Source organism: Uranotaenia lowii, chromosome 1 (assembly GCF_029784155.1).
Source record: "Uranotaenia lowii strain MFRU-FL chromosome 1, ASM2978415v1, whole genome shotgun sequence".
Taxonomy (NCBI): Eukaryota; Metazoa; Arthropoda; class Insecta; order Diptera; family Culicidae; genus Uranotaenia; species Uranotaenia lowii.
In genome coordinates this window covers 48,278,404-48,288,859 of record NC_073691.1, presented here as the reverse complement: position 1 = coordinate 48,288,859, position 10,456 = coordinate 48,278,404, and the positions used below count along the sequence as shown (strand labels likewise).

General features: G+C 36.9%; 1 protein-coding gene across 6 annotated transcripts in view; it reads left to right on the top strand.

The window, feature by feature from the left end:
• Positions 1-2,898: 2,898 nt before the first annotated feature.
• LOC129739847 (protein tramtrack, beta isoform) overlaps positions 2,899-10,456 on the top strand; it is a 484,838-nt gene continuing 477,280 nt past the window's right edge. Inside the window, exon 1 of one of the 6 annotated variants that reach the window (XM_055731379.1) lies at positions 2,899-3,018. The gene's annotated coding sequence lies outside the window, so the exon portion shown is untranslated. Of the gene's footprint in view, positions 3,019-3,194; positions 3,259-3,705; positions 3,967-4,424; positions 4,620-4,658; positions 4,879-10,456 lie in introns of those variants that run through there. The other 5 variants (XM_055731377.1, XM_055731381.1, XM_055731376.1 and 2 more) reach the window with 5 other exon arrangements.

Sequence of the window (10,456 nt, the reverse complement as noted above, 5' to 3'; positions counted from 1 at the left end):
GTTTGATTGGCTTTTGTGGAGTTTTTGTATGCAATTTCGATATATCTTGAGAAAATAAATTGAAACTTTTAAAAAAGTAGCATTTACATGTTTACACTGGAAAAAATCGATATATCGGAGGAGGGATGAATGACCACATAGATGTTAAAATCCCAATTATCAAATAAAAAAAGATCTATCGGAGATCGATCCTCTATCTCCTGTTTTTCAGGTGGATCGATCCTACGACGTTTTAACTGTATCGATCTTGGAGATCGATATTTTCTTGAAGATCGAACAATACTTGTTTTAACGCATTAACTTGAATTAAGAAATATGAAGAAGATTTCGTTATATTTTAACTCTTTCTATAAATATTTTATATTCGATTTCTGTTTGACAGTTCTTGCATTTTTTTCATGGTGATTCAATTTTTCATGGTGATGAATGTTTGATTTGATAGACTTCAAACAGAGTTAAATTAAATTTCATCATAAGTCAAGTAATATAGGTTATCAATCTGCAGTTTCATTATTCATATTTGAATGATGGAGAAATAAGGTTGGAAAAAATTCGTTAAAGATAATCTTTACTATGATTCAGAACCTCAATTCTGTTTTTGCAATCTAATCATAAATTTCTTGTGAACGCAAGTAAAAATAGCATTAGACATCAGATGGGACTTTAAAGTTTAAAGTTTAAAAATTCTCAATAAACCAACTGTAAACAAACGATCAAAAAATTCAGACTTTTAAATTCTCATTATGTAAATATCATTCAAATTTGAAATACCTATTAGCTTTTTTTCTGAAAGTAAAGTTTAATTGGAATAAATTGGTACTTTGACTATCAATTTAATTTTTACCTTATTTTCAATTGTTGAAGCGTTAAAACTCAACTCGAAAGAGCGACTTTTTTTATTCCTTATGTGATTCTCCAATCATCTATTGTTTGTCACTTTTCTTTACGTTTGACGGTATGTATTTTTATTGAACCGGTATCTTATTGATATGATCAAATCTACTAGAATCTTGTTGCTCACTTAAAACTAATAATTCAATCTCCGCTATCAACTCTAAAAAACTAATCATTTTCATAAAAATTGCAATGTTTGCAGGCGGAAAAGGCAGACATTTAAAAATGCATGACGGCGAAAATTTAAAAAAAAACCGGCACTGGTTCGATTATTCTGTTTATTTTTATAAAGACTTTCTGAAATGTGCAATCAAATTGTCTACGATTTTACAGTTCAAACCTAGACTCTCAAATACCCCGGATGCCATTTCAAACTACCGACGGGGTCCACGTTGGTAGTTTTTTAGGTTCGAGTTCCGTCGGCATTTTGAACTCGTCCCCACATAATGGATATTCTTGGCATGGATTGAGGCGTCGTCGTCATCCCGACGGGTCCGAATCCAATCCATCCCTATGTATCTATATGTATTTACCAAACTAGGCAGTTCTACATAACTACACACAGGAGCAGAGGAGCAAAACTAGAGGAAAACTTTCCAGCCCCCTTCAACCGACCCCAAGTCTTCTTCCAACCCCCAAGGAAAATTTAAACTTTAGAGGGGAAAGGGTGGCAGCAGCGTAGGTAAACGTCATAAATCAAGCGCCAGCTCGTAATGTTAATGCGACGGCGGACACACACATTTCGGTTTGTGTCCGTATGTATGCATGTGGTCCGGTCGAAAGGGGTTAATTAAAAAGTTTTCCGCGTAAGGGATCACGCATTTTCAACCTCAAAAGCTGCAAAAAGGAGAAGGACTCCCAATTTCGGGAAAGGAAAGATCCTCTTCTGAATAATTTGAAGCAGAGGAACGTTTCAGTTGCGGTGGGGGTGATGAGGTCAGGTCAGGGTGAGGTCCTCTAAATGAAAACAAAACAACGACGACGACGCCGGGAGAAAATTTTTCAGCAGCCTCGAAAAACCGATGACCTCCCGGTTCCCCAATCCCTAGGACAATCCGAGGGAGTCTCCTCTCGGTTTACGGGAGGAAAAAGTTTGGTTGTTTTGTTTTCGTTTTCGGTCCTTCTGGACTCTTATGTACGGATTGGGGACGAAAGGACGAGAAAAACGTGTGTGCAGCACTTTCGGCGGCTGTGGACGGACGGACGGCGGCAAATGGATCAATTGTCGGGAAAAAGCTTTCCGGTGCGAGCGAGCGAGCGAGAGCGAAGCTTATTTACTTACACACCGAGTCGGGAAAATCTTAGTCTGTCTTAAGAACTTGCTGCAAGAGGAAAACTTGGTGCTGTGCTGCTGCTGCGTGTGTAACGAAACTTGTTTGAAAGGGTAACCCCGGAAAGGTTGTACGGGGGTAATTTGGGACCAGGGAGCGAGGATTTTTCCCACACCCCCTCACGTTGTTTGGTTACATACCGGTCAGAGAAAAAAAATGCACCGAAGAGTGAGAGAGCGCCTACTGAGAGAAGTTAGTTGTTGTATATAGAAGAAACCGATAAGGGAACTCAACACATGGCGTGTAACATAGGAATGTGCTCACTCGGAGAGTGAGCGTTTTTCAAAGGGAACTCACGACTCGGAGGGGAAACTGAGTGATCCGTATAGGTGTGAGTGAGTGCCCCCGAATGGCATTATGTACTCTAGCGATGGGTTTGTTGTTGGTCGTCAATGGATGGAGGAGCATCGCGCGTGCGAATTTTTCCGTGAGAGAATGCGTTCTAAGCGTCTGAGTCTGCTGCTGAACTGAACCTACGGCTGAATGACTGACTTGTCGGTGGTTATGTATAGGAGACGATTGAGAGCGGGAGCGATGTTTCTTGGATGTGTGTTTTGCTCGCTGCTGGATCGAGTCGAGCCCCTCGCACTTGCGGCTACTCCCAGGACTCCAACCCGGTAGTGCCTCTGCTAGAAGGGGGCTCTTTCGTGTGCAGCTACACAGTCCACGATGAGTTCAGCTCAGTCAGTAGGAAGGTAGATGCGAGGGAGCCCTCGATGGTTCGCAGCGATTGTGCATCGTGTGCGGCGTGTTGTTGCACACACAGTCAGTGACGACGATAGGTGTGGATAGCGTCAGTTGGGAGGACCGCGGATACGAGGAATAGGGAGCCTATGTACTCCCGACATCGACGTCGACGACGACTAGGTCTATGTGGTCGTACGTCGTCGTGGACGGAGAGCCGCCTATGTGCGCGCCTATGTGTGAATGGTTGGCCGCAACCGAACGAGTGCGATTTTTCCTCTAGCACAGAAACGCAGCGCGTTCTGTGTTCAAAACGTCAGTTCAATACAAGTCGCTGTTCGGCCGCATCGTAAGTGCAACCGACCGCCGCCAGTGTTCTTTCTCTAGTTCGAGAGCGGAGGAGCGGACTAATTAGAAGTGTTTTTTTTCTGTATTTCGGTGTTTCACCCTCCGATTCGAACCCGTGCGATTTGCCCCGCCGTCTCCAGCATCGTTCCTGGACTCCGTAGATTTTTAGTTTTTTGTTTAGTTTCTTTTTTGGTTGAAGGCCGAAGGCTTCTTCGTCCTGGACCCGGGATTGTGTGTGTACTCCTTGCTCCCACCGAAATCCGGCTCAATCCATCTGTCCTGCTGCCAACTTGGAACTTAGGAATCGGGAAGGTGTGCGGCGGCATGTGGCCATCATCATCCGGCATCACTGGACGCCTAGGACTAGGATTGGACTAGGCGCACGGCACGGCATGGAGTGTACCGTGGTGTAGTGCGGTGCGATCTCTCATCACACACACGTCACACACCGAGCGTCACATTGCCTGCCTGCCTGCCAGAGTTCCTTCTTCTTGGTTCGGGCTTTCGGCAGGGAGGAATTGGACCAGCCGACAACGACGACGACCACCGACCACCAACCGAAAAGTGTTCCAAGCGGCCGAGATCAGATCAGGCGGACTCTAGGACGTGTGTGGACGTAACTAGTAGCAGCAAGCACTACATGGCTCCGGAGCCTCAGCGCGCGGGCGAGCCACGAACTTCCTAGCTCACGAAGGCCGAAGGCAGAGTAGTGTGTTCCCAAACTATTTAGTAGATTTCCTCGTGTTCTTTTTTTTCGGGACTCCTTAAGGAGATCGGACGGACTTCGGTGGGAGACGCGGGGCAAGATTCTAGTGTTTTTTCTTCCCTCAACTACTGTTGTTGTTGTTATTGTGCTTCGGTTTCCTTTCATCAAAACCCATTGCACCACACCGTGTGTTCGTTCGTTCATCAATACTCGCAGCTCCGACTCCCGATTTCCTCCTCCGACTAAATAGCCAGGGAGCTTCGTCGGGTGGGAGTGTGTGACAACACCGGGAGATATTGTGTGTGGTGACCACGGCCTCATCTGCCGATAACCGAAGTGTGCGGTACCGTGGCCTGGCGAGATGGCCCAAGTGTTGTAGGGGTGTGTGTCACGGCTAGTTTTCTTCACCCCGGACTGACCGGGGCTGTTCTTGGTTGGTCACACACGACTCGCGCGCCTCGCCGTTCTTGTGTGTTGTGTACTGTGGCCGATTTTTTTTCTGTCTTCCTTTCGGTTCATCTCGATCCGGCCGTTTTTCCCAATCAGCGGGTGAACCTGGGGACGACCTCGGTGAAATCGGAAATCGAGGGGGAAAATCTCCCGAAAACTTTTCCAACTTCTAAGCCTAGGACCGCCGCCAAACCAACCAACCCCCGGTGCTGTGACGTTTATTAAAAAATTAGACGGTGAAGAAGACACACTGTGTGCTGTGCAGCAAGCGTGCTCTACGGAACAACTTAGTTCCAGAACTTCAGATTAAGAGTGAAGAAAAGGATTGTCTCCCTTAAAACTTCGGAAGCACACCGGAAGTTGCGGACCTGTGAATTTGTGACCAACCAAAAGAAATCGATCGCTGTTTTACAGAAAAAAAGCCAACTTTTTCTTCAAACGCTCCCTAACAACTCTGGATTAACTGTGTGTGATGACTGTGATATTAGTGATGTGGAGTGCCACGACACTGTTGATGATGATGACGATTAGGCTTAGCGAAGCCGATGCCGTCGCTACTTGAAGAACGATCTTAGCTGCGTTACGTGACTTACTGAGTGCTGTGTTTGGTTCAAACCTAACATTTGTGGATGGATGCATTTTTTCAAGTTTTTCCGGATTCCGAAGCTCTATCGATGGAACTTGCAACATGGAAATTATTTGGCCATTTTTTTTCCAAAAGTGAAGTGTTACAGCTTTTAAATAAAAAAAATAGTATTGTACGGTTGCATGTTGTGCTAAGTGATAAATGATAAGTATGTTCATTCTTGACTTTTTAATCTTCTTTTTAATCGAAGCTAAACTGAATAAAAAAGTTTCGTTTCCAACGAAATTCACTGGGAGCCTCCTTGAAAAAAGGTTTTAATATGGTATAAAAATTTATATTAACATAAAAGTTACGGATATATTTTTTTAAAGTCAGAAATAAAATTGTGGACTGTAAAATTCAGCGTCGAAAGTGTATCTTAAAAATAAGTGTTCAAAGCCAAAAAAAATTGAATTTCTTTTTTTTTTGTGGAAAATATTTTGTATTTCGCTTTTAATCCGTTTTTTGTTGAATTTTGCTAAAATTATTATTGAAATCGTTGAAAACTTAAAATATTGACCCATTTTGTGATTAATATCGCTGGAATTCATATTTTATAGTATACGTGACACGTCATTTTTAAAATTTTTAGTGTTTATTTAAAAAAACGTTAAGCACAAGAATTGAGCTTTATAATACAAAAACCAACATTAGAAAATTAAATCTTAACTCTATGTTCTTTTGCATATCGGATTTTTTTCTGTAAAATGTTAGAGATACTTCAAGTTCAAATTCGGTTAAAAAAGCTTTTAAGAAAATCTTCGTTTAAATTTACAGTTATCAACAATATTTGTTAGTTTTTTTGGTACCGTCAAACGGGGCATCATGCAACAGCAGGATTAGATGCAACATTTATTTACCACAACACTTATTGCATTTTTATTTTTATAAAATGCATTAAAAATATAATTTTATTATATTGATATAGTTTCCCACATTGTGAAAATTTGAAGTTTTTGATTCTCCCAGAAAATTTAAAAATTCGAGCAATAGATGCACAAATTTCAACGTTTTATTTTTACAATTTTTTTCCACTGATGAAGTATCAGCATAAATATTACGATTAAATTAATCATTATCCATAAATACAAAGAATAACTGTTTTGAAAAAAACAAAAAATAAAATCAATTTTTTTAAATGCCCATAACGCGTGTATATTTTTGAATGAATCGAACACAAAAGATGAGCTGCAGCTAACAGGAAAATTATAGTTTATCATTTCCAAAAAAGTTGTTTTTAGATAGCCTCATCAAATTTGATTTTTTAAGCACTCGCAATAACTTTTTTGCCCTGTATGAAAAATGTTCAGTTGATATTACCAAAATCATATTTGAATAACTCAACCATTTCGAAACTTTGACGAATAACAACATAAAAAAATTCGAAAAACCACTTCAATCCTATTCTTAAATTTTAATATAAAACGATAATTTTAATATATCTGAACATAAAAACCACAAGCCTTTCAGATTGCACGGTTTTTCAATAAAAAAAAAGGAAAGGCTTGGTATGGTCCTATTGCCTGGATATCGAAGAAAAAGGCCAGGTTTCCTCTCGGATTATTAATAATTTTAACAAAATTCCTTATTTTGAACTCGTTTTAGTGAAATAAAGACGCATGCATTTTTTTTAAATTGTGAGATGAGATTAGAACTCCGCTGATAAGCCTTGGTAATCATAACTTTTCGCCTTGTCATAAAAAATAGTTAAATTTTGGCTGGATTAGCCCTGATATTACCATTTTTGATTTCAAATTTAGAGACCCAACGGCTGGATTTCTCCGGCTGGGAAACGTACAGAAAAAAATCTGGAAAACTTACTCAATAAATATCGGGTTGGAAAGTAAATGGAATCCTGAAATTCAAAAACAAAATTTCAAAACTCAATATGGGTAATTTCAAATTGAAGTTTGACAGCTTTTCCAACTCGAATCATCATTGAGAATGAATGATAATTTTAAACCTAAAAATCTTTTAGAAAAATTAATCTCAGATCAAATACTTTTAACCATTGGCTAAATTGACCTTTGCACTCTGAAGTAGTTGTTTTGTATAATCAAATTAGATGTATTTTAAAAAATTGTAAACCTTTGACTTTTTGAGCAGATTTAAAATTTCAAGTGTGACGCCGGCAGCCAAGGTTTTCCAAAAGCACACAAACTTTGAACGAAGTTTCTGTAACGGACTTTTTTTTTCAAATTAGATTAAGAGTTAATCAACGCTGATAACTATTTTTAAACAATTTTGTAACCAAGCTATGAAGGTATCTTGCTGATCTTGCCAGTTAAAATCTACTGTTTCTTTATTGTTTATTACGATCTTAAAATGTAGACTTCATAATCACATTATTACAGTTTTATACTGGTCAAACCTAATATTTTTCCAGTAATCAAAGCTTTTGCATCCTCCATTATTTACATGTGACATAAAATGAGATTTTTCAGTTTTGCAACGCATAAAATTCTGAAGACATGCTTGATGTCAAGAATTTTTAACTTTCTAAATTTGAAATGACATAATGTAAACAGGGCCGCAGGAAGAACCGGCTCATGAGAGGGGTTTTGGTGACTATTTTTCCCATAATTTTTCCCATAAAAAGTAGGAATTATATTCAGGTAAAAATTGTTTTACATTAATAATAATATTTATTTAAAAAAATAGTTCTAGAATAAGTCGAAGCAGTTTTTTTTTTGTAAATTCTTTATTTGAAACGGCTCATTTCGTCGAAGCAGTTGTCAATTTTTTCATGAAGTTTTAAAAACAAATAAGGGATTTTGAAGGTTTCAATTATACTTTTTGTATTTACTTAAATAAGCAAGTAATAAGCTAAAACTTATTAACCATGCTTGTGTTATTTTAAGCATTGATGAAAACGTACCATTAAGTTACGGTTCAAATTACATTTTTTCTACTTTAGTATACTTGATTAAAATTTAAGATTTTTGTTTAAAATTTTTTTCTGAAGATTTTGCCATATAAATAATGGTAAACAGCAAACCAATCTCCTTAGCCGATGTCCGCGAGTTCGAGCCCAAGAGTAAACATCGAACACAGTTGTACCGGATAAGTTTTTCAATAACGATCCGCCAACTGCAACGTTGATAAAGTCACGAATGCCATAAATATGGTAAAACGACTATAATCGAAACAAAAAAAAAGAAAAAGCAAACCAATTAATCCTTACGATTGAATACATGTTCTTTTATCTACAAAAAATGATCACTAAATATTGGGGCTTATTCTGCGACTCGAGTGACGTGACTTACGGAATTTCCTATCGTTTTGCTGACTGAAATAGCCTTTCTAGCCTCGAAATTTTTGTTTGAATGAGATGTTATTTGACTTCAGAGCTCATCGATACACAAATTTCTTTTCTGAAGCATTTTCTGGAGGCAGGACGAAGTAGTGAAATTTCGTGAGTCACGTCACTCGAGTCGCAGAATAAGCCCCATTTAATATTTCATAATTAAAATCCTGTGATTAAATTATTGTAGAACTTATTTAATATTTTCATCAGGTTTGCGATTTTCACCAGGTTTACATTTCCTAAGTCCTAACTGATTCTGGTTGAATATAAAATTTTAATCAAGAGTCAAAATTATAAAACTGCGATCTCCAGCAGTTGAATCCTTAATGAAATATTTAAATTTATATTTTAATTATTATTTTAGAACATGGATTCCAACTGACTCTGAATCTAAATTTTGAATTTGAATTCCTAGACTTAATTTTGAACCTGAAATCAAAACCTGAATAGAAATTCCAGATAAGAATTCCTTTGAACTATGAAGCAAAACGCCAAACTTTGTATCAAAAATCTCTCATTTGAATTCTAAATTTATTGTTTTCAATATGATTTTGAGGATTAAAGATCAAATCAAAATCCAAATCTTAAAAATGGTTTGTATTCAAGTTTCGAATATGGAAAATCCTTCTGATTTTAGTGTGAAATGCTAATCCGGGCTAATTCTACAACTTTGCTAAATCCGGGCATATATATTTTTTTTATTTATTCCATTAAAACAAGAAGCACACTTGAACACTTGTAAAATTGTTTTTTAATCAATAAGTAAGAATTTTTTGAAAACTGTAGAAAAATTTTGAAGCTGAAATGAGATTTTCATGTTTTTTAATAAGTTCTGGGTCGATATTGTTACTCTTGACTCGTTTCAGTTGTCCATCTAAATTTGAATGATAATTTAAACTTTTTGGTTTAGCGAAAAACATTACTCTTGGTACCTCGCAATAGTCCCTTATTTAGTCTTGCAGGCTTCCAGATGCTAATTGAGAAACTAGAAAAGATGATAAACGTTCAAAAAAAAAATCTGACAATTGCAGTGAATAAAAGGATTCTAAAAATACTAAAAGTGTTCTGAAAAAGAAGATTTATTTATTTCACAAGAATACAAACCTTTTTGTTTCTTAACCGAAAAAAAATTAGTTGGTTTTTAACTGTCCAGTGCCATTTTGAGTTTGGTTGATTCTAGAATAAGGTTTCCAGATTGCCTGGTTTTATCGAATTGTGTGGTAAAAATGTTTTATTCATGTTTCCAAAACAAATTTTTTTTCAACAAGTTTCATATAAACTAATCAGGAAAGGTTTTAAAGCCTAAAATACGATTTTAAATCTGCTGATGAAATTTGTTGATAATGTTTACACAGAATTTTTTCTTAATTTTTGTTGAGTTATTTCTGGATTATGATCAAATTTTCCCGGATATGGCATGAATTTTCGGCCGAAAATTTTGAAATCAATTGAACTGAATTTGCTGGGTTTGTTGATAAAATTGATTGAGTATATTGAGTGCAAAAATATGATTAAGTTCAAGTGATATTGGAAGGTTATTAAAGAAATAAACATAAACACTTTAAAAATAGTTGAAGGATCACATATTTTTCATGTTGGTTATCATTTTTTTTCCTCGAAAGCTGCTGTGTGCAAGAATATTTTAATCCGGAAAAGATATTAAAGGTTTCCAGATTTGCCCGAATATTTAATACAAAATTTGGAAAAAATTCCGGTCCGAATTTCATTGAAAAAAAAAACGGATTATGCCCGTTCTATTCACATTATTAATCAAACAAAAAACTAATTGTGTTTTCTGAGCAAAGATAAAAAAAAATCATGAAAGGTTTTTTTTGAAGCCAAAAATAGAATTTTAAACCTGCTGACCAAAAAAAAATTTTCATGTTTTTTTTTCATGATTTTCATTGAGTATTTCCTTGGTTTTAAACAAATTTGCCTGGATTTTTGATCGACAATTTTTAAAACAATCGCCCAGATTGTGACAGGTTTTCAGATAAAATTTCCCAGAAACCCAGACGATTTTCCTGGAAACGTGCTATAATATTCTGGCAACCTTAGCTTAGAACAGTTTAAAAAAAAAAATCTGCTTGTCCGACAATTTTCCACATTAT